Source organism: Embiotoca jacksoni, unplaced genomic scaffold (assembly GCF_022577435.1).
Source record: "Embiotoca jacksoni isolate LCO1_2020_lvr unplaced genomic scaffold, fEmbJac1.0.p SCAF_44, whole genome shotgun sequence".
In the NCBI taxonomy this organism is placed as follows: domain Eukaryota; kingdom Metazoa; phylum Chordata; class Actinopteri; family Embiotocidae; genus Embiotoca; species Embiotoca jacksoni.
The window spans coordinates 841,146-865,550 of record NW_027185397.1 but is presented as its reverse complement, the minus strand read 5'-3'; positions in this window follow the sequence as shown (position 1 = coordinate 865,550).

Genomic DNA, 24,405 nt, shown 5'->3' with positions numbered 1-24,405 from the left:
TTTGGGATTATCTGCAATACCACCACTGATGTCTCTTCAGGGCAGGATTCAAAAACAGAATCTCAGATTGTGATCCATCAGACCTCAGGACAGTTGTCCACTTCACCTCAGTCCATCTTCAATGATCTCGGTCCAGAGAAGGCGGCGGTGTTTCTGGATCATGTTTCTATCTGGTTTCTTCTTTGGAGAGTTTTAACATCATTTGTGGACGCAGCGATGAACTGTGTTCACAGACGATGGTTTTCACAAGTGTTCCTGAGCCCATGCAGCGATTTCCACTCCAGAATTGTGTCTGTTTTTAATGTTGTGCCTTTTGACGCTTTTAAGACAGCAACTTAAACGCATTTATGAAGAAACTGCAAATCACTGCTGCACAGTGCTCTTTAATATTATGTTAATTGATACTGAGGGATGAAACCCGTTAGCCAGACAAGAACTTGATGGAACATTCCTAAAAACTCCTGATGAATTCAATGGTCTCATTTTTCCAGAGTCAAAATTAGACATTAACTCTGGCCTCCGACACCTTTAGGATGAGAACTGTTACCAAGCTCATAATGACATGACGGAGTTGCTGAACACATCAAGTATCGAACTGGAGTATCAACACTGACACTGTGAACAAGAAGGGGGATGAACAGATTTTAAGTTAAGTTACTCCTTGTTTCTTGGCAGCTACAGACAAACTGTTTATGTGACCATATATTTTTTTTAAAGTCATCCATTTTACTCACCCTGTGATAGACATAGGCTTATAGAATAAGTGGTAAGAACATATAATATGTAAATATTCATGTATATATTTATGTCCCATCACAAACACTGAGCCCAGCCCTGGAAAAAGTAGATTCTATAAAAAAAGAATAATGATAATTCCTGTACATGTAGTTAAAAGCTGGAAATCTTCTGCCAGTCTGTGGAGGTGCTCGTGGGGAGCGGCCTCAGTACCAGAGATGCCAGTAGGATCAATACACTCATTCACAAGGCCCGAACTATCATCGGTAAGAACCGAGACACATATGAGTGAACGAGGAGGTCATCGGACAAACTGTGTCCATAACGGACAACCCACACCGCCCCACAACTATCCCACTATTTATCTGTCTGTGTAAAAGTCACATGTGGTCATGAACACCCAGCAGCCCAGTCTTCACACTTCCTCCTATACAACCTTCCTCGCTACATAAGGAGCGCTGCTAGCTGAGTTGGCACTGGACGCTGACATCAGGTGAAAATCATGTGATGCCGAACAGTTCAACTGAGATTCTTTGGGACACGAAACAGGAGGCTAACATCAAGACATGAGTGGTTTCTGAAAGAGAGGACACGTTTTGGGATTTGAAATTTAATGTTTGTCAGCCTAAAGTTCAGGTTTTTAATGGTTATTTTTGCCACCCGTGTATTTTTAGCATCAGTGATAAGCAGCTGCAAAATGAGCAGTTTTATTGTCACCGTAGTCTTTCATGGTCAACAGAAGACAAAAAAAAGGTGACAGACCTTTAGATTATGCATGCTGCATTTGACCATGAGGTCTGAATTTTCTAGGCCAAACACCCCGCTCTCTGTGGGTCGCGACCCCCTCCACCCCCTGCTTTGCTTCTTTACCTTGCATGCTGGGGTAAATACCTCCGCACCTGCATGTTGCACTGATTTCACCCAGCCCCGGCAGATGGTCCTCACCCTTCACTGAGCACACTCTCTGGCACCTGGGACGCTGGGGAAATCCTTCCGTGCTCTTGCCACTCTGTCAAAGAGCAAATGCGCATATAATAAACACAGATGCAGCGGCGTGTGTGCAGGCAGGCGTGTCGGTGAGCGTGCACGTAAATGCAACAACGAGTGGGTGCGAGAATACGAACAGGCTCCTTCAGCATATAAACACAAACTCACTGATGTGTGGGAAAAAAAGATAACAAATGAGGAACGACTAAAATGAATGTACAGAGGAGGGTTGTGGAGTCTTGACAACATGGTTACGCACAATATTGTTTTACACACTCATTCATACACACAAACAAGTGAGGACAAGTGTGTGTGTTTATATATGAATATATATGCACCTTTTGTGCAAAGTTGCAATACAAGGTGCTTCACAATAACAAAAAAAAAGGGTTTTTCAGAACAGATAAAAGAAAGGAAGACAATTTTAAAAAGTGATATAAAATAAGTGACATGTCAGAGAAGAATAAGAGAAATATAGAACATAGTATAACATATGTAAAATAGATTATACAACCAGTAGTTCTGACCCAGAGATCTGATTGGTCAACTGAACATCTGGAACAAATCACCATGACAACACATCCTGCTCATCACTAGAAACATCCCTCCACCTCCTCAATGGGAAAATAGAATTAGAATAGAATATTATATAACATGTAATATAATGTAGTTTCTACTTGTTATAGTTCTATTAAATGACCCATTTGGTGAAGTCGGGTCTCTTTTGGTCCTTTTTGGTCGCTCCGAGCACCCGTACCGTAACACCACGGATAGTCACGCACTTACAATCCTAGAGGAGGCTAGCTGGACCGGTTTGGTTTGAACACATGACACGGAGCTAAAATGTTAAAAACACATGAGAACATGGATATCTTTGTTCATCAGATATCTTTGTTCAACAGATATCTTTGTTCACCAGATATCTTTGTTCATCAGATATCTTAGTTCATCAGATATCTTTGTTCATCAGATATCTTAGTTCATCAGATATCTTTGTTCATCAGATATCTTTGTTCCTCAGATATCTTTGTTCACCAGATATATTTTTTCGTCAGATATCTTTGTTCACCAGATATCTTTGTTCCTCAGATATCTTTGTTCCTCAGATATCTTTGTTCATCAGATATCTTTTTTCGTCAGATATCTTTGTTCACCAGATATCTTTGTTCCTCAGATATCTTTGTTCCTCAGATATCTTTGTTCATCAGATATCTTTTTTCGTCAGATATCTTTGTTCACCAGATATCTTTGTTCATCAGATATCTTTGTTCCAACCAGACTGAGTTAGCTGATCAGTTTAGTGTTTCTATTTTTCTGTATTTATTCAGTTGGAGACTAGAAATCTTCTCTGTTGCTAGGTGGTTGCTAAGGGTTGGACTACTTCCTGGAGTAGTAAACATTACATACGTTACATAAGAGCCTGCTGAGGCAACTGATTGTTTTCCAGTTCTTAGTCATAGCCCATGTGTTGTCATGGAAACCGAGATTACACCAACAAAACGTTTTATATTTTTAGAGTGAATTGCTCCACAATATGAAAACATTTAGATTACATGTTTTATTTAGATGGTAATTTACTGTATAATCACAGTATTACACTAGAGGGTGTGTTTTAACGTGATTATTGACATGACAGTGATGCTTATGGAGCATCGTGTCGTACCAATAATGACGTTAAAGCACCCCGTCTCGTGTAATATTGGTTAATTACAAAAATATATGTTTTAAGATTTCTTTTAAAGGTGTTTAAAGGTTTTGAAGCCCTCAGCTCTACTGGCAGGCTGTTCCAGGGGACCGTACACCCTAAATGCTGCGTGTCCACGTGTCTTTGTCCTCACCCTGGGAACGAGTAAGAGGCCAGTGTCAGAGGATCTGAGTGATCTACAGGGAGCATACATTAAAAGCATGTCTGACAGGTAATCTGGTGCAAGACTATTGAGAGATTTAAATAGCAATAAAAGGATCTTAAAATCGATCCTAGAAACTGACAGGCAGCCAGTGAAGAGACTTCAGGACAGGTGAGATGTGAGCCCTCCGACGGCCATTTTGAATAATCTGTAGCTTCATAGCTTTTTTAGGAGGACCAGACAAGAGAGCGTTACAGTATTCGAGCCTGCTGGTGAGAAAAGCGTGAATACGTTTCTCAGTATCTGTCTGGGACGAGAACGGTTGGACTTCAACAATATTTCTGAGGTGATAAAAAGCATTTTTTGTGATATTGCTGATGTGAGATTCAAAATTCAGATCCGAGTCCAAAAGCACACCAATAATTTTTTTTGAAAGGCGCTTGGTATAAATCTACACAATTACTGTTTATTCTGTGGTGAAAGTTGATTTTCCTTCACATAATGTGAACACATTGTGAGTGATATTTCAAGCACTTTCTTTTTAGAAGTGTTATTTAAAATAATTATTATTACTATGATTAACAGCTATGTGTATTTGCACTGTAAAATCAGCTATTACAGACAAAACGTTAGCTTCTGATAACAGAAAAATATAATTAAACACGGATTTGCTTGCGGCTCCAGAGATGAAGGCTGTGTAAAAAGATGCTGTTGTCGTCCCCTCACAAAGAATCAGGGAGAAAAGCAGCAGCCGCGCTCAGATTGGTTGTGATGAGGAGGAGATGTTCCTTCCTTGAGCTTAATGTGAAAATATGCCCCACAACCCGATGACTGCGTGCCTGGACGGACGCGACCGCAGGCGCATCCTATAGACAAACAAAGGCCTTATGGCGACTGTTTGCAGCGCTCCTCGCTGATTTAATTAAAGAAGCCTTCTGTGCTAGAAGTTCAGCACAAAGGAATGTTAATGATGGAATTAATGGCTGCTGTTTTCCACACTGAGCGCTGCACCAGCCGCACGCCGTCCGCCGAGTATCCCTGAGCTGAATTCCAGGCCGGGATGAGCTGCTTCATACGGACAAAGACTTCACTTCATATATATGTGCTGTCAAAGTGAGCAGCAGCAAATGCCTTTTGTTTTTAGCATTAATTAAAATCCCCGGCACACTAATGTGATCTATTGTCACTGCTGAGATGTATTTAACAAGTTGGAAATAAACAGCTTCTGTCAAGTGGAGAGAACGCTTCATCTGTTGTTGGAGGCGATCATTATGTTGCAGATTTAAGGCGGTATTCAGCTGATGCTTCTTCTAACGATGCTGTAATGACGTTAAAAAGTTATTCCAAGCTGATCATGAATCATCGACAAAGAAAACAACAAGTAACATGGAAATGACAGAAAAGTTTAGCGCCCACCAACCGAGGAAACATTTTCTGTGATATAAACAAAAAGCTTTGTCTCGTGGTGTTTTCAGAGTTGACAAGTGATGAATTAAATGAATTTATCTTGAAAAGATGCTTGTCAATTGCACAAAAAGAATAAATGAACATCTACATATAAATTTAGTAAAATGTAAATTAAAAAAAGAAGAGAATTAAATAATTTGCAAATCCCATAAACCCATATTTAATTGAAAATAGACCAAAAACGACATCAAATGTTAAAATGGAGAAATTGTATTGTTTTAAGAAAATTATCTGCTTATTTTGAATTTGATGCCAGCAACACGTCTCAAAAAAGTTGGGACAGGGTCAACAAAAGACTGGAAAAGTTGTGTAAAGCAAAAAACACCTGGTGAAACATCTGACATCTAATCAGGTTACCTAGCAACCGGTCAGTAACATGATTGGGTATAAAAAGATGATTTCAGAGAGGCAGAGTCTCTCAGCAGTGAAGATGGGGAGAGGTTCACCACTCTGAAAGACTGTGTTGGAAAATAGTTCAACAATCTAAGAATAATGTTCCTCAACGTAAAACTACAAAGAATTAGTGGATTTCATCGTCTACGGTTCATAATATCATTACAAGACAACGTCACATTCAACAGCATGGCTCCGTAGTAGAAGAGTCCGAGTGATAAACTGGCCTCCTGCAGTACAGACCTGTCAATCATTGAAAAAAATTTGGCGCATTATTAAAATAAAAAATATGACAAAGGAGACCATGAACTATGTTGAGCAGCTGAAATCCAAAATCAGGCAATAATAGGACCACATTTCACTTTCAAAACTCCAGAAGCTGGTCTCCTCAGTTCCCAAATGTTTCCAGAGTGTTGTTAAAAGAAGAGGTGATGCAGCTCAGTGGTGAACATGATCCTGGAACAACTTATAGAGATGTGCAGATATTTTTTATAAAACAACAACATTTCTCAATTTCAACATTTGATATGTTGTTTTTAGTCTAACTGTAATAAAATATGGGTTCATGTGATTTTCAAAACATTGCTTTCTGTTTTTATTTACATTTTACACAGCGTCCCAACTTTTTTTTTTCGGGAACGCGGTTGTAATAGGTGAATGTAAGTGAAACATATTTAATAACCATGAGGCCTGAACGTTCCCTCGAAACTGTCACTCTGAAACAGTGAAGCCGTTTCCCTCTAAGCACATTTAACCTTGGCCTGTCTGAGATATTTACACTCTGAGGGCTGCAGAACTTCTCTTCGGACCAGGTATCATTTTTGTTCAACCTTTTGGGATAGTAATGAAATTTTCCCACAATGTTTATTCAAGAACTTAACTGAATCGGAGGCGATAAATCCCGGCCGTGTGTCTGAAGCCCCCCGACACAGTCAAGGGAACCGGGTGATAAATCACGGAAAGAAAAGGAGCTGTGGCCTTATATTTCAAAGTTTAATCGTCACGCAAAGAATCACTCTCTCCTCGCAGACGACAGAGATACTCCGAGGTCCAGACCTTCACTCCTGTCCTGCATCAATCACACAGGGGCGTTTTTAATTTTCAGACTGTACATCTCTCTGTTGCTCAACATATAAAAGGTCAAGTTATTTTTTGACACTTACCAAAGCAGCTGTTTTTAACGCAGAGCTCAACACAGAAGTGTTACAAAAAGACATTTATAATGTTTCATGTTGTGGACGTGATGAAAAGGTCGAGGACATTCAGGTCCTTTATAACAACTGCACCTGTCATATATACTGTACATGCTGTTCATGGAGTCTAGACCAGGTTCAATGACGGAAACATCTTTACTCTCACGCTGCTCTCTGTTCTGTCTGAAGGGATGAAAAGGTTTCCAGAAAAACACCTGTGAAGCATTAAAACCTGATTAATGCTAATCAACAAAGTTATAATTAACACCGAACTTTATCTAATTACAGAAAATTTCTGAAGTGGAACATCCTGGAGTTGAAGAGTAAATGAGTTGGATGTTGGACGTTTATTTTCTAAGTTGTTCTACAGCTTGTGTTCAGAGAGACTCTTTGGTGGAATATTTCAGAGTTCATTCTCCAGAGAGACGTTCACATCAACTCGACTCCTGGTGTTTGCTGTGCAGCTTTGTTCTCCCAGCATGCTTTAGTTATTGCTTCATAACTTTTGGGAATAAAGAAACCAAATTAAATCAGAATGACAGAAATTATATTCATTTTTGTTAAAACATGTCATTTCGAAACATTTCAACGAAGACATAATGATACAGAAAATGGGGCTAAGATTCAAAACCACAAGTGTGTAAGGTAGAGACAACTCTGTAATCATTTCTAACTAAAACCTTAATAGTGTGATGAGATTAATAATCAAATAATACATGTTTTTAAGTGTTGACTGTTAACACTGTGAAAGAGTTCACATTAAAACAACTCAAGATAAAAGTTCAATTTTACACTTAATGAGATTAATGTTTGAACTCCCAAAGAGTTCAGGTATTAAAACATCAACTCTACTGCTTTCTGCTACTGTTAGTCCTGGACATAAAACATCCTCAAAACCCTCAAACCCTCAAAAGAATAATCCCATAGTTGAAGCACTATTAAGAACATTCAAACACAAACTAAAATCAGGTTTTGCTGCCACTGTTCAGAAGTTAATTTGGCACTAAACAACCTGCTAACATGCAAAAAAAAAAATCACCAGAAAACAGTGAAGATGTTTCGTTCAGAAAGAAAAGAAAAATATTTAAGTGACAATATTAAAGGTGCTTGATGGTGTTTCAAACAAGCAAAGATGATTCATCAGTGTTATATGAGTGAACTTTTTTACTTGTTTATGTTATCACCCTTCCAGAAAGCATCCGCTTCATGTCAGACTCTTCTTTGCTCCACAATGAATAGCAGTGATTTATATGTATTTGATCCAAGCAGCCATTTTGTTTGCTGGTACATACAGTACTGTTTGTTTTAAACTGTCTGTTTGAACATTAGTGTCATTAACAGAAACTGTGTGAATACAGCATCATTATGTTGCTTTATATTATGTCAGGAGTTTTTCCGCATATTCACATCGATGGTTTTAAATAAGATGACAAACACTTGTACACAGTTGGATTTGAAACTTAATATGGATTTTAACATAAAAATCCTTCCTGGTGCTGCTTAGATTTCTGCTCTGATTATAGCCCATGGTTTAATAATTATGCACCTGTAATGTTACACAAACAAGCCAATAATCTGACAGTATTATACTGTACTTATACTGTATTTGCTTGTTTTAACATTTAGATGTTTTTTTGGTCAATGTGTATATTGAAAGGATTTTAGGGTCTCTTTGTCTCACTTGCCCTTCACTTTTAATATTTCAATTTCTGGAAGCTTTTCATTTAAATCTGTTCTCTGTGATATTTGTCCAATGTGGTCTTTAGATTGGATTATCCGGTTCACCATGCTTCTTGTCATGATGATTATGTTTTGTTTGGACGGTTCTGTCACTGCAGTGATGGAATTTGATTCATGTTAAGAATTCAAGTTAATGTTTTATCACACACTACCTGACCTGATACCTGAGTGTCAAAGGTCAGCATATTATTGCAAGTCCCATGACCTCTGAATCAGTCCTGTTACTTAAAGGTTACCACAGTTAAACCTCTGATTGCAGCCCACATAATTAAAAGTGACTGAATGATGAAGGTGCATGAGATATTTAGACATTCAAAGAGAATAAACTAAAAATATCTACAGAATGTCAAAAAATAGCTGACTGTCTTGGTTAAACCACAGACTGTATATAAAAGTGTTTGTAGCTTCAGGTCTGTAAAATGGTTCCGATCACAGCCGGTCCTCCTGTGCTTGTCGTGGTGCAGCTGCACCGGTCAGAATGGCAACCTCAAAGTAACAGGAAACACTGTTGTATGAATATTTTATGATCAATAGACGCATTCATAACATGAACTGTTTATAAAAGTTGAAGTAGCTCTGTAAAATGGTTCTGATCCAGAAGTGTCTTAAACTGCAATACCAGCGAGTGCCACTAGAGGTCGGCTCCAAAAAGCCTCCGGCTCCATAGACTCCCATTCAACTTCTCTCATCAAATCCAAAGTGAATAAAATGTGTCCATCAGTTATCTCGGTGTTGTTAGCTAAAGTCACTCCTTCTTGTTAGTTTTCTGGAGGTCCATCTGAAAATAATCCCTCATTCATTAGAAAAGAAGATTCAAGAACACCTGTTTTTGGGGGCGTGTCTGTTTGATTGACAGGCCTGTGGTGCAGTCAGGTTACAGCTATCGGTGGGCGGGACGTAGTATCGTCAGGTTTCCAATCAGATCGGTCAGATCCACCGCTGGCTCCTCCCCCAGTTTGTTCAAATATGGTAATTTCCTGCTACCAAACCAACGGGTGATGACACTTGGGCTAAACAGAAGCAGACTTAGCGTTGGTGTTGCTGCTGTTGGAGAGAAACCGACTTTCAACTGTTCTTCGACTGAGTTTAAAGACTTTACGGTACCTGATCGGATTACAAATCTCGAATAGTATCACACCCACAAACACATACTGAGATAAGACATCTTTTAAACAACCTCGTATTCTTAGTCTGGCTTTTTATTCAATGACCTCTGTTTGGTGGATTTATTTTGAGCTCCCTTTCCATGATTCTTCCCCGTTTATATATTTCCTATTGTTCCTATTCTACTCCTATTGTTTCTTCTTCTCATTGTTATTATTAATTCTGAGATTTGTTTGCAGCAAACTTGCTCCAGATGGGAGTGAAAACAAAGAACAGCACGATGAGCGTTACATTAGTGGCTCAAAGTCTATGTTAGTTTCACACTCATGTTGACTTCCACATGACTCAGTGACAGTTAGAAGCTCGCTCACATCTCCGTGTTGCTGTACAGTAAAGGCTTTTTGCGTATTTCTCTGCACCCTGAAGATTATCCGAAGACATCTGTGCCGAAGTTCTGATCCCCTCGATGAGGATGATGCTGCAGTTTTGGGGCCAATAGATTAAAACCCTAAGCTATTGACCCATAACTAAAGTGATGTTTGAGCTCATAATCTTTTCATCTCGTGGTAAGTGAAACCCGCTTTGTTTGTTGGATTTTGACTGTCAGCAGACAATAGAGAGGATCATTTTAACAGGGCTGCATGCTGGGCATGAGGGGGCGGGGGTGGGGGGATTTTCACAGGATTGTATCCGTGAGTCTTGGCGTGTTTTTAGTAGTCCTAACGCTACTTTCACCACAACAAACTGAGCAAGTTGCTTCACATTTCAATTCTCCTCCAAAAAAAAGCCGAGAAGCATCTTCCCGTCCTCTGGGGCTTCTCCTCCTCGTGTCTGGCAGCGCGATTGTTCCGATACGGCGACGCAGAAAAGGGGAGGATGCATTTGGGATTCAGGCAATTTCATTACACCGAGTCAAGCTGTTTCAGTTCAGGATCCAGGCCTTTGTGCTCGTTGCCCAGCACGGAGAACTAGAAACGTGGCACAAACAACATTATGTGTTATAGCAACTTCGCGCCGGGCCTTGTGATATGTCCATCTGCCGTGACTAGTGGTGCAGACCGCGCTGATGTCCGCTCTGTCTGCGTTCCCTCGCCACCTCGCTGAAGCTCTGCAGGTTGCTCAACCACTCAGCCGAAGTCGCCCTCAGTGAAAATTACTTTTGTTGTTTTAAAAAAAAAAAAAAAAAAGAGGATTTTCTCAGTGCGGTGTTGCTTTTGTGTGGAGAAGTTTTCCTTGGCAGCGTCTCACCTCCGGCGAGCTTTAACGGCTGCATGATAATATCAGTAATTACAACTTACTCTGCAGTGCATATTGTGTTCAATCTGCATGAACTGCTCACTAATGTAAGGCTGCATGACAGGACATGTAGGTACAGATGGTACGTTTTGGACAGGAAGTTAGCAGACATTAAAAAATTGGAATAACATTTCTTATCAGCTGGACTTTTATCAACTGATTTGTTCAAATAGATTTTTTTTCTTTTTGCCTTCACAATGAAGATAAAAAAAAAGAGATGTGACTGCAGTGTTTCCTTTACATGCATCTAACTGCTGAAACACTTTCTGTTAATTAAGTAGAGCATGAGGTTCCTGTCATCTCTTTAAAAATTGCGTTATATTATTTTGCGCTAGAGATTCGTAATATCCAGGTGACAGACTGAAGAGAATAACAATTCTTTGAAACATATTTCATAACTTCAGCCATATTCAGTGTCACTCACACATCGATGAACTCCTGTTGGTTATGCCCCCCCCCCCCCCCCCCCCCCCCCACACACACACACAAAATCCTCCAAATAAAGTAAAAGGACATGATCCTAAACTACAGTGTTGGAGTAAAACCAAACCAACATGAGATCATTGATGTGTGAATTGATGAAAGTTCATTCTGGAAAAAAGGAGAGTTAAGAATGAAGAACTGGGAGAATGATTGACAGCTGATGGATGTGAATGGTTACCTGGTGGGAAAAGTTGTGGTCAAATCATGTTTGAATTTTTAGATTTGACTGTTTATGGGTGGTTGTTGATACACGTTTTTGTACAATAAATGTCAATGGTTTTGAGTGCAAAACAACCTGTTTTTGAACATGTGTTAACTTACATTTTTCACGTGCACACGTGCTTCACCTCCGCTGCGACGACTCCATCCTGGGGAAACACTGCATGACCTGTTTCCAGTCAACAACAAATATGAAGTTTGCTGCTAATGGGAAAATGTGATATCGCTGTATGAGCCAAAATCCGACCACCAGAATGCAACGACTGCTCAAAACCAAGCAAACAGCAGACGGACCCTCGTCTCAGGATCTCCAGCTCGTCACCTTCCTGCTGCCCCTCTGATCCCATTTCATGTTGTTCCTCATGATTACAACACCAAAGACTACACACAGCATATTGACACACTTTAAAAGAGATGCTCAGATGCTTGATCCCTAAATCTGACAAAAATGTAATTCATATCATACATTTATCAGAGAGTGTTTTTTGGGATGGGAGGGGGAGGGGGGTGAATTGATTGAGGTCGAGCTGCAGCATCTCACAGGCTAAGCTCACACTGCAACATATTGAGACACATTTTCATCCTGTGGATTATTCTTTCTTGGGGAGGGAGGGGCAGATGTTTGTGGGCAGATGATGCTGTGAAATATGAATAAACAAACATGTTGAGGATGATGGGGTGGGGGGTCAGGGATGACAGGAGGGGAGTTGTCTGTGTGTGTGGGGGGAAAGAGTGTGTGGGGGTGGGGGGGAGTCCTGAAGAGCCTCCAGCTATCAGCAGAAAGTCAGTACACAAGTTTATGTCTCTATTAATAAAGGAAACATATTCAAGCCTCCAACACAGCGTCTGTTTTACAACTTGTTTTGTTTTATCTGATCAGATGAGGTGAAAATCAAAGTTTTCTACAATATGGCGGCATATGCATCATCAATAGGTGATTTCTGGCTGAGGCAACACAATAGTGTTATGACCAAGTATCAACCATCAGCGATGTCATCGTTGGTTTGTGAACGTTATGAATCCTCCAGTTCAGATTCTGTCCGTCACCATCTTTGCTAGTTCGGAGCGGTTTGGAGCAGGAAGTGACCATATTTGGACGAGCTGGGGGAGGAGCCAGCGGTGGATCTGACCGATCTGATCGGAAACCTGACGATACTACGTCCCGCCCACCGATAGCTGTAACCTGACTGCACCACAGGCCTGTCAATCAAACAGACACGCCCCCAAAAACAGGTCTTCTTGAATCTTCTTTTCTAATGAATGAGGGATTATTTTCAGATGGACCTCCAGAAAACTAATAAGAAGGAGTGACTTTAGCTAACGACACCGATGGACACATTTTATTCACTTTGGATTTGATGAGAGAAGTTGAATGGGAGTCTATGGAGCCGGAGGCTTTTTGGAGCCGACCTCTAGTGGCACTCGCTGGTATTGCAGCTGAAGACACTTCTGGATCAGAACCATTTTACAGAGCCGGAATCTACTAACACGTTTATATCCAGCCTGTGAGTAACTCACTGGCCTTGTACTTCAGTGTTTGTGTCAATAACGAGACACCAGGACAGATGACGAAGAGCTAGGACGGGAGTTCTTGTGATAGTAAATACTTTAAACCAAATATTGTTGGGAATACACCATAAAATGTAAAATATAAACTTTGTCTGGTTACTGTGATGGAAAATGAGTCTCAACACCACAAGTCAAAGTGGCTAAAGACAGAACTGTGTCATCATATTACAACAGTATCAGGTAACCCAGAGCCAATCAGGTAATAACGACGGTCTTCCTCTCCCAGCTCTGAATCTATTGTGTCGCCAATGTCATCAATGGAAGGAGCTCGTTTCTGCTTTATGTTGGAGTAAGAGGGCAGCGAGGCACATTTCATCCGCCGCTGTAATGACATAAACATCAATCTGTCTGAACTGCTGCTTAAACGACTGTGTAACCTTTACAACACTGTTAAAGAAAGATGTATAATTTCTGCATAAAAAAAGAGAAGCCGTGGTGATAAAAAGAGGAATCTGGCTGATTCACTCTCACTTCGCCGGTCTTGCAGTCGTTTTTATGCCCAGTCAAAAAAGTCACACCCGAGAGTCACTTTTTAAAAGACTCACTGATATTTCCCACTTTTAACACGCACATTAAGATATTCATTGAATTTGAACAGATTTAGAAATTGCTGGGAACAACAACAGATTGAGAGCCATAAAGAGTAGAATAAAGCCTTTATCACCCTCTGACATTCCCCACATAATGGAAATATTTTACAAGGCCTCCCATTTATGGACCTCTACCACTATAAATTATATTATGCAAGAAACATCCTCATGACCGGTGGCATTAACTACCTTATATTAAATAGGTTATCAGAGGGAAGGATTGACTTGCTATATGTAGCCTGGAACAAAATTCAATCTGCTGCTGTGTTTTAATGCCACGTTTTTTTTATTATCTCCTGAGCATATGTTGGAATGGCTACAGATGATGAAGCTAGCTGCTGGGCAAAGTGATCATCAGTGCTGTTATTTCTTTTTTTTTTTTTCCATTGTTAAAGCTCTCTTAATAACACGATCCGACAAATTGTTCGTGACCTTTGTCAAGGTTTTTGCTGGAAACGCGGTGGCTAGCAGCAGCGATGTGCAAGCCCGCGGCGTGTGTGAATATGCAAAGCTCCCCTCGTTTGTTTGTTTTTTTCATTTTTTGTGCAAGGTTTCAACATGAAAACGTGAAATTGTTTGGAAACATTTTGCCTCGGAGGGCCTTCACCGAGAGAAGCCACATAGAGCTGAGCTCTGCAAGAATGTTTGATGCGGCTTCCTTAGTTGAGCATATGCCACGCTCTGTTTTAGGGAGGCTGTGTTGGTGCGGTGGCCTTTTTCACAGAGCTGCAGCTCTGGCCATGGGGAGGAAGGGCTGGTCAGGGACAGCAGCTGTGCAGCCCTCTGTGAGCATCATGGCATGAATGACCTGGCCAAAAACACAAGCTAAGCAAAAAACACAACAACAATGCAGCGTAGATCTGTCGCACAAAAACCTCCGTGTCATTCAAGTTGTTCACTAAAAATGTCTCCGTAGGAGAAACGTCTGGGTCAAAGGAGTCAAAGAGAAACGCATAAGCAGTTAAACACACACTTGCCAGGAGGGAGGAGGCTTAATGGAGAGATCAAGGCAGCAGCTCAGCAAGGAAGGAGAGCGAAAAGAGGAGGATGAAAGATGGTGGTGGGGGGCAGGTGGTGGGTATGGGCAGGGGGATGCTGGTGCATCTGCCTGCAGCAATAGTATTGACGGACATATTTCCCACAGCTCTGTGTCACGGCGGGATCATCGCACATGATTACGGGGGGATCAGCATGATCGGCTGTCGCTGATTTCGCTGACATCTGTCGGTGAGGTGATACAAGCTGTGACAAGGATTGTCCCAGACATCAAGTCTTCGGCGGCTTTTGAGCCACGGTGGCCGAGACGCCTCGTACTCTGAGCTCCAGTAGAAAGTATTTTACCACCACGATGCCGTGAGACCTCCACAGAAGTCCCACAGATTTATCATGGATAAATAGCAGGATATTCACTGAGATTGACTGGATTATGCAGTTAAATTACAAAAAGAGGCCTAAACGCAGCAGATAATGAAGGGTTGAAATAAACTATATGTTTCATGCACAAATCAAATCAACCATGAATTAACAACCAAAGAAAATAAAGAATGTTGGGCCAAACTGTGGAGAGTAATGTGTCCAACTGAAAAGTAGGCAAGCAAAAATGAAACAAACGAACTGGAACTAAACCAAACTATTCTGCAACACTACAATATGCGGCAGCTAAAGAAACGCTGAATATGCATACAAGACTGCCACCATTTAATCTCCCTGTCAGCCCGACTACAGCCACACTGGAAGGAAATAAAACAAAAAAACGGACAAAACAATTCAGTATTAAGACGCCCTAACACTTGGGTTGTGGAAAGAGTCAAATGAATTAAACCCCTTCCTGGTTGGAGACATGCAGGTGCCCGGAGACTATTTATAAGAAGGCCAAATTAATATTGTGTTGACAAATGATTAGCACATCTTTAATTTCATTTGAAAAGCTAAAAGCAGCTCATATTAATATTTGTTCACTACTTCAACCATTTTTTTCAACAAATCTTTGTGCCCAGGTGAACTTCCTGCCTCCTGTCCTCCCTCCCTCCCTTCCTGGGTCCTAGTGCTAGACTCCGTTACGTACACCTCCACATTCGACTTTGCTTTTTCTGGAGCTCTTTTCTGGAGTTTGCTAAAGTATCAAGGAAATTGCTCAATTCTAATCCCATTATAATGAGCTTTGTACCATATGCTATAAGGCATGTGTTGACAAATGCACCCACCAGCCTGAAAGGGAAACTCTATTCACTGATAATGACCCAGAGATGCAACTAAAAGCTCTGAAAAAAGCTCCTCCAGTTAATTTTGGAGACATTTTTTGTTACAGATGTGTGCAAATACAGTATACCTACAGGTTTCCAGGGTGTATGTTCACATCTGTGGTAAAACACATACTTGTACACATAATCCACTGATTGAGTGTCCTTTACTAAAACCAACATCTAGCCAGCTTCAAAAGATGGATTATTTATCCTGGGTAAGAAATGATACACTCCATAACAATGAGATTGGGATTAAGGAATTCATTAGGGGGTTGGGAGCAGAGCAGAGCACAGCTTGTGCACAAATTACCTTTAAATCCAGTCCAAGAGATACAAATCATTTCTCAATATGGAGCGCTGGAACCGTTGACGTGACCCTCATCACAGCGAACACACAGAAATGATCTTCCAGCCTAATCCGTCCTTCATTTCTCTGAGATTCGAGGGAAATTCTTAAACATATGGCTCAAATCTTTTGCTGATGGCTGAGTGGTGAGTCATCTGGGGCAGGAGCCTGAGCCCTTTCTCATTTTTTGATTAAATGTCAGACTTTCACCGTCACATATGCTGGAAGGAAATCCTCTTTTCCTCAGAGGTTTCTTGGCAGGCGGTTCCAAGAAAAAGAGATCTGAACTGACCGGGAGGAAGACATCAGACGTAACGCTGACGTTCTCGTAATGAATCACCTTCGACAAACCAACTGACTGAAGAGCTTGTGTCTGATTATACCTTCAAAGAACTGCAGAACAATGATTTGATCAATCCAAACGCGACTGCACTGATTCCCTTGTTTATATTTAATAGTGGTGGTCTGCTGCTTTAAAAAAAAAAAAAAATGTATGAGAGAGTAGAGAAGAAGACTCTGTCTCGTCTCTTGAGACAGTAATTTAGGATTTTTCACTTATTTCCAGGTCAACTTTACACGAGTGTCGCACTGTAATGTTACAGCAAAAGAACTCATTTGAGGAAACACCACTTTGGTAAAGTTGGAAAGACACTTGCAGTTTTGAATTTAAGCAATATTATAGGAGAGGATGTACTTTAATGTCCTTAAAGTCTCGGTCCTGAACGCATCGCTGTCGTGCCAATAAAGACGTTAAAACACCCTCCAGTGTAATATTGTGATTATACAACAAGTTACCAGTTAAATAGAATATGTAATCTAAATGTCTTCATATTGTGGAGCAATTCACTCTCATCTTAGCCCAATCCAATGTCATCATCATCATCATCTCATATCACTATCTCTGCATCTGTTTGCTGGCCATCTGTGGACAACCAGATGCAAAAAACATTTATCACTTCATAAGAGGTAGAAGAAAATATTTAAGACTCAGCTGGTTTTACAGACTTTTCATGTTGACAAAAGTAAAACTGAAGGAAAAATCCAGCTGATCTTTGATTTCAGTCAACAAATCTCTTTCAAACACCAATAAACTGTAGAGAAATTGTTTAAAAATTAAGATTAAGATTTGCAGCATTGAACACAATCCATGAAGTCCAACACAACTTTGTCCATGGTGTGTCATTACAACACATGAATCGCTATTTAACGGCTGGTTTGAACAAATAGTGAGTAAAGATTTAATCAGGATAGACGGTTAAACAACAAAGAGCCCAGTTGTGAGGAAAATCTCACTATTGGATATCATATTCTTTGAGAGGAGAAATATATTTGTAAAGGCTGGGAATACATGAACAATTAGAAAATATTTCTCCAGTAATTAATGGTTGTTAAAGATGCAGATGTTTCACTGCAGTATGTGCTCGATGAGAAATGCAAAGCGAGCCATGAAACTCGGGCCTGTTTGAGCTTGTTTATTGTGTATAAGACCAGTCATTTACATGAATAATGTCACCCCGCTTTACCAGCAGAAATGTTTATGACAGATTGGAGGCCGGCATCCAACTGCATTTTCATTCCAGTTATTTTTGTTTTAATGCATGTGTGAATCAATTAATTCTGTCATAAAAGGCCACCATAAACTGTGTGCAGGAGTTAATGAGTCCGGCATTACCACATCATTACACCAGCTGGCATAATGGAGCATGTGTTGTTTGTCATAATATATGCTGCCATGCTTAACAGTCATAAATTGTTTGGATTTCTAAATTTAGTTTTTTGTTTAATGACAAAGACAAAAGGCCGGTGTACTAATAACAGCAGGTGCAGACTTCTATACATTTGTACGTACAAGGAGCTTTAAATCTGACGGGATTTATCAGGCTGATGTTCACAGATACTAAAGAAACTAAGAAACATCTCGGTTTCAATGTTCAGTGCTGGAGATTTGTTTGGTATTTACAAGGTTCAAATCACAGACTGTTTATAAAACAGTTCGTAGCTTCAGGTCTGTAAAATGGTTCTGATCCAGAAGTGTCTTCAGCTGTAATACCAGCGAGTGCCACTAGCGGTCGGCTCCAAAAACCCTCCGGCTCCATAGACTCCCATTCAACTTCTCTCATCAAATCCAAAGTGAATAAAATGTGTCCATCAGTTATCTCGGTGTTGTTAGCTAAAGTCACTCCTTCTTATTAGTTTTCTGGAGGTCCATCTGAAAATAATCCCTCATTCATTAGAAAAGAAGATTCAAGAAGACCTGTTTTTGGGGGCGTGTCTGTTTGATTGACAGGCCTGCGGTGCAGTCAGGTTACAGCTATCGGTGGGCGGGACGTAGTATCGTCAGGTTTCTGATCAGATCGGTCAGATCCACCGCTGGCTCCTCCCCCAGCTCGTCCAAATATGGTCACTTCCTGCTCCAAACCGCTCCGAACTAGCAAAGATGGTGACGGACAGAATCTGAACTGGAGGATTCATAACGTTCACAAACCAACGATGACATCACTGATGGATGATGACATCACTGATGGTTGATGATTGTTTGAACTTCCCTTTATCAACGGGAGTTTAAAGATGCAAACCATTATTATTTCGATAACACTTAGTAGCATCTCCAACTCGCTGCTATGAAATGTAACACAGTTCATTGTGTTTCAAAACAACAGTAAACCACAGGAGTCCACTTTCAATACAATTAGAATTACATTTGTGGAACATGTCTTCCTAGAAGCTTCTGGAGTTTTATGGGAGTTTCAAGAAGAATATTTGCCATTTTTACCGCTTGCCACTTGCTTGTTTAGCTATTCTTTTGTCTCCTTTAGTGATAATGGATAAATATTTGTCCTGTTGGAGGCGAGGCTCCCCGAGTTGGCAGCACATCTCTGCAGAATCGTCGTAGCTACGACTCTCCACTGATAACTTACAAGCCACCATAAAGCGAGTTTGGCCGAGTGACTGTCTGAAGGAAGTGGCGTCCTAAACAGAAGCCCACGGTTCACCAACAATGACTTCATGTTTATAACAGGTTATATCTTAACAACACTCTGAGTCGTACCAATGGTTCAGCCAAGGAAATAGACCCATAATTTGTTTAGAACGACAGATTTCTCAGGATATGGAAACATTTGAGGTGATGTAGGTACACAACTCAAAAAAATAGGTCTAGTTGATTTTAGACATTTTAGTTAGTCTCATATTATACATTTAATTCTACAAAAAACAACTCTTAATTCCTTAATTTCTGGTTATCTATATTCAGCCTCAGGAGTAGATAGATCAAGTAGATCAAGACTCCTCTGTGTCTTTCTGTCATCATGGAAACAAATGAAAATGTGTGGGGTAATAACTCTTCACTTTAGCTGAACGTAAAACATGAAGCAGTTTGTCCTCATATATATTTGAATCCACTGATAATTATCACTCAGCTTTGCACCATCAGGGGACTTTTGGCTTGTTTGAGTCCTTTTGCCTCATTGTAGTAAATAAATCTTAAATTTAAATAGACAACCAGCACATTTATTATTACATTTCTGTTTCCCAGAATTCACCTCTGCAGTAAGTCCTCCATAATAAACAGTCTACATTCATCTCCATACTCAGAGACCCTGCCAGGCCGTCGGATGTTACTGACAAACATTTCCAGAACAATCGGACCGTTCGCTCAGTCGACCTTCCCACAATAAAATAAAAAATGCACCACAGCGAGTTTCACTCATACAGCACATGTTTCGCTCAGAGATCCATCCTCTTACAAGCAGTCTGCAGCACGGTTCGGGGGAGGAGCCCGGCCCGTCTCAAGGTCACCGGGCCCTTCACCACTGTGGCATGATGGGTAGCTCTCGCCGGTGCCAGCCAGTCAGCCAGGAACTTCCCGGGTTTGGCTGGCCAGCGTTACCTTGACTGAAAGGAGGCAAGGAGGCACCGGCGCCCCCCTGCCGCTCGGTAACTGGTACCAAATGGTGCCTCCCCTCTGGGGTCCTGACCTGCGAGCAGGCAGAGTCCCAGGACACCTCAGAGCCAAGCTGGAGGATGGGCAGACAGCTGTCTTCTGTCAGGGGGCCCGTGGAACCCGAAGATCATCTCTCTCTGCACACAAAGTCATTCAGCAGAAGTCTCAATCTGAAACTACGGAGGTCCAGGACGGTAAAAACAATCCTCACATGGTGTTTTTATTACATTCAGGCTTCAACTACAAAATCTGTAGTGACGTTTCCGTGATTTATTTTCAGAACTGTTTAGTTTTGTTGGGATTTCAGATATTAAAAGATAATTAAACATTCCTAAAAGAAGCTCATTGTGTTGCTTCCTGTTTTCAGAATCAATGTAACGTCTGCATGTTATCTATCCAGAAACCGAGGAAATAAACTGAAGGAGGATTCCAACTCTACACAGTGAATCAGGCTGAAAAAAAGACTTAAAGGACAAAATATAATAATGATGCTAATGCTCAAAAACCACATCATTTTACAAGCATGACACTTTCTCTCTTCTGTGAGGTTCTTTGCTGTGAGTCAGACAAAGAGAAACTCTTCATTTACACACTTTGATGCATCCAGCCTCTGCAGGACAACATCAGGAATGATCCTGAAGAGAATTAAAGACTGCTGTCAAACTGTAGAAGTAGTCTCAGTTGACTGTTTGTGGATAAGAAAAGGTTGAAAATGAATAATCATATTCGGGTAATGTCTTTAAATCTTTTTAGGAGGTGTTTTACTTCTCTTAATCTTTTTGAGGAACACACACGATCTGAACCGTGTTTCTTCCTGTTTTGTCTCCTCTGCCTCTGAAGCCTGAGGCTCTGAGGAACAATGTTATATGGATCTTGATGGGGAGAAGCTGCATAATTAATTTGTATATTCTAGCATGACAGATGTTTGATTTTGGCCGTAAAAGTAATTAATAAGAGAGTGGAGGGAGAGGCAGATTGCTGGAAGATTATTTATGAAGACTCCTTACTGAGCACGTTTGAGGTAGGGGGGTGAGTGTGTGCGTGTGTGCGTGTGCGTGTGCGCGCGCGTGTGTGTGTGTGTGTGTGTGTGTGTGTGTGTGTGTGTGTGTGTGTGTGTGTGTGTGTGGAGGACAGGGGCTATCAGCCCTAACATCACCTGCTCCCATGGCTGTCCCAGCTGTTAACCTAGCTGCGACCACTGTCATCATCAAACATTTGTTTTAATGTGAACGTGTGCCAAAGGTGAAAACTGAAATGAATTTATATAAAAACATTTTTTTTTAAAAACACACATAAAGAGAAGAAAATGAATGCATCTGTGTCTTTCTCATAATTTCATAACAACATGGAGTTTGAGGATTTAATACTGGAAGAGTGGGATGAAACAACAAATGTAAAACATTCTCTCCTGGTTGTCTCAGAAAACGAGTTACGATCGGTCAGCTGAATAATGACTGAAGTCATGACTGGTCGGCCGAATACCGCAACTTCCCAGCAATCTTCTCCGCTGGTGTTTACTTCAAAGGGGACAAGATGAAATATCAAAATATAATTATCAGACCAGATGACATCGTATTTATTCTCCGTCCTGATGAATCTCTCCACCATTTTCTCGGAGGATAACAAAGACTATTTTTATTCCTCTAATTCACTGTTTCAGGTATCCAGCCACAGTCAGAAGTAGAGTCGCAGCGGTACACCGTGGTATTCGAATTGATGGTTATCACAGCACGCACAGGTGCTTATTACCAGTATTAAAAGACAAAAATGCAATAAACAGGGATTCTCGCCTGCGCGTTGCAACTTTCATCTCCTTCACTGCCGATCAGACTCAGCAACGGGCGGCACACACACAGATGCGGCAGAGAAAACTAAAGTGATCACAAACATCTTGAGCGTGAGTTTGTCCTCGATAATGGATATCTAGTTTACAAAAAATAGAAATGAAAACAAGTGTTTCAAAGGAGGAAATGCATCAAACATCTTCATTAATCCCTCTGCGCAGATCAAAGTATGTTTCCTAATGCCTGAGAAAAAAAACGTGATTGTATAAACGTCAATCACGAAAGCAGTCGCCTTGAAAAGGAAACGGGAAGCAGATTCAGAGTGTGATGGCTAATGCTGTTGAAGATGCTCAGTTGCAGCGTGAGGAGGAAAACAAGGCGGCTTCTCAAAACCACCTTCTTTATAGCAAAATACTAAATGGCCAATTCTACATTTGGTCATCTAGTTGAATTCATGACAGATATGGAGAGTCAGACACATCAAGTTATGGAGATACCTTCATGGGAAAAGTCTGTCAGATATTCATCAAACTATTACAAGTACTTTTGTGCATATTGACAGAAAGTCCTGTGTTTTCCTGACTACTGGACAAGTCCACAGACATCAGTGACAGTAAGAGACTCATTACATAAAGACTGAAGACACTGATGGAGCTCAACAAGACGACCACTCAGAAAGGAGAGAGACAGATTACAGAAATGTTTATAGTTTAGTGAACTTTCGTTGGAGGAGAGCAACGAAATGCAATCTAAGGTGAGAGTAGGACGAGAAGCGTCCGTTCTCCACGCGGCTGCCGGAGTGAATCACCAACATTAAGATCAACACTTCATCTCATCGACTCAGCAGCATCCCAGAGGCAAATTTTGACAGAAGCCGTTTGGAGACCGTGTCAATCTGAACAGAGCAGATCAGTGTGTCGAGAAACAAAATCTAATTCTGGGAAGATTTTCAAAATAAAACACCCATGTGCAAACTCCTGGTTGTAAAAAACGTCACTACATCACCGTCTACCCCCGCGGCCTCAATGTGGACAAAAAAAAATGCATTCTCCTCCTGCTACAGACACGGTACGAGAAGTAGTTACACAATAAAGAGGATGTTTTTAATTACTAAAACTCAGCAGCTGTTTTAACTGTGTCTGCAGCACAAAGTAGGAAATGACAACAATAAACACAAAACGGACAAAAAAGAAGCCGTTTAACAACGTTTATCCACGATAGAAACACAGAAGTCAAGGAAACATCATCAAATCAGGAAGTAATAATGAAATACAGTATACCGTGATATTTTCTGAGATGTTATCATCCCGTGAACAACTAGAAAATACCGTCAGAAGTCATCAAATCTCGACTGTGTTCCAAATGTCACAGGAAGCCGTCATACAGATGTTTAGGTGCTTCACTGTGGACCACAGATGTGAACCAGTTAACTGACGGACCAACCGGTAGCGCCGCTAACACTAAGTGTGGCTGCACTAATGCGTGGACTTACAGAAAAACATGAGAAAGAAAATAATTAGATACGGCCGAGTGTTTTGCAACAGCAGGGACGACACAATTTATGCCTCAATCTAGGCACAAACTTGCACTTTTCTTTTTTTTCCCTTTTATTACAGAGCTGCACGGCTTCAGAAGATAATAATGAACTGTAATGGATGCCAAACAGTGAGGACAGGGAGTGAATGTAATTTTCTCAATGAGGGCATAAATCTCACACTGAGGCTGTTACTGGAGAGTCGTGCGGATATTCAAATCTGCTGCTTTGATTGAAGCAGTCACAGTACATCACAGGCCTTGTAGCCGGACAGAAGGTTAGTGCAGGTGATCTGCCACGATGTGATCGTGCTCGTCTCAGGCCGGGACGCTCTGCAGGCTCTTATTAGTCAGCAATGATTAAAAAACAAAGCAGTGATAGCAGAGCACAGGAAGGGGGCGATTTAATCAAACCCCCTCCTACATGCTGTAATTCATATACGGTATTTGACAACAATAGGGTCTTGTTTCAATAAGCTGTGAAGTCTATGGGGCTTACATTAATTCAGCCAGGTCCATGGATTATGGAAATGAAACACTGCGAGAATAAGAATAGAGGTGAAGGGAAAACCATGCATGGACGACTCTGCAGAGATTACGGTCTGACTGATCTCCCCGTTAAGCCTTCACAGCTTCAACGTGACGGGACCCTCTGGTGAACATCTTCTTCACTGGTTGCAGGTGTCACCAGCAGGGGCTGACTGGTAATCTTTATTCATACCTCAAAAACACCCAAAACAGGAACCTATATGACGACATTCTGCAGATATAAATGTGAAAATAATTCATTTTGGCATAAACATATGATTTGTCTTGTGCCTGTACTCACAACAACTGAACAAAATGATCTGAAAAGATCCTTAAACTGTAATGTCAGATAGAACAGCAGTGTTTCCCCGACCGACCAGCGGGGAAATACCACGACCTCGTAGA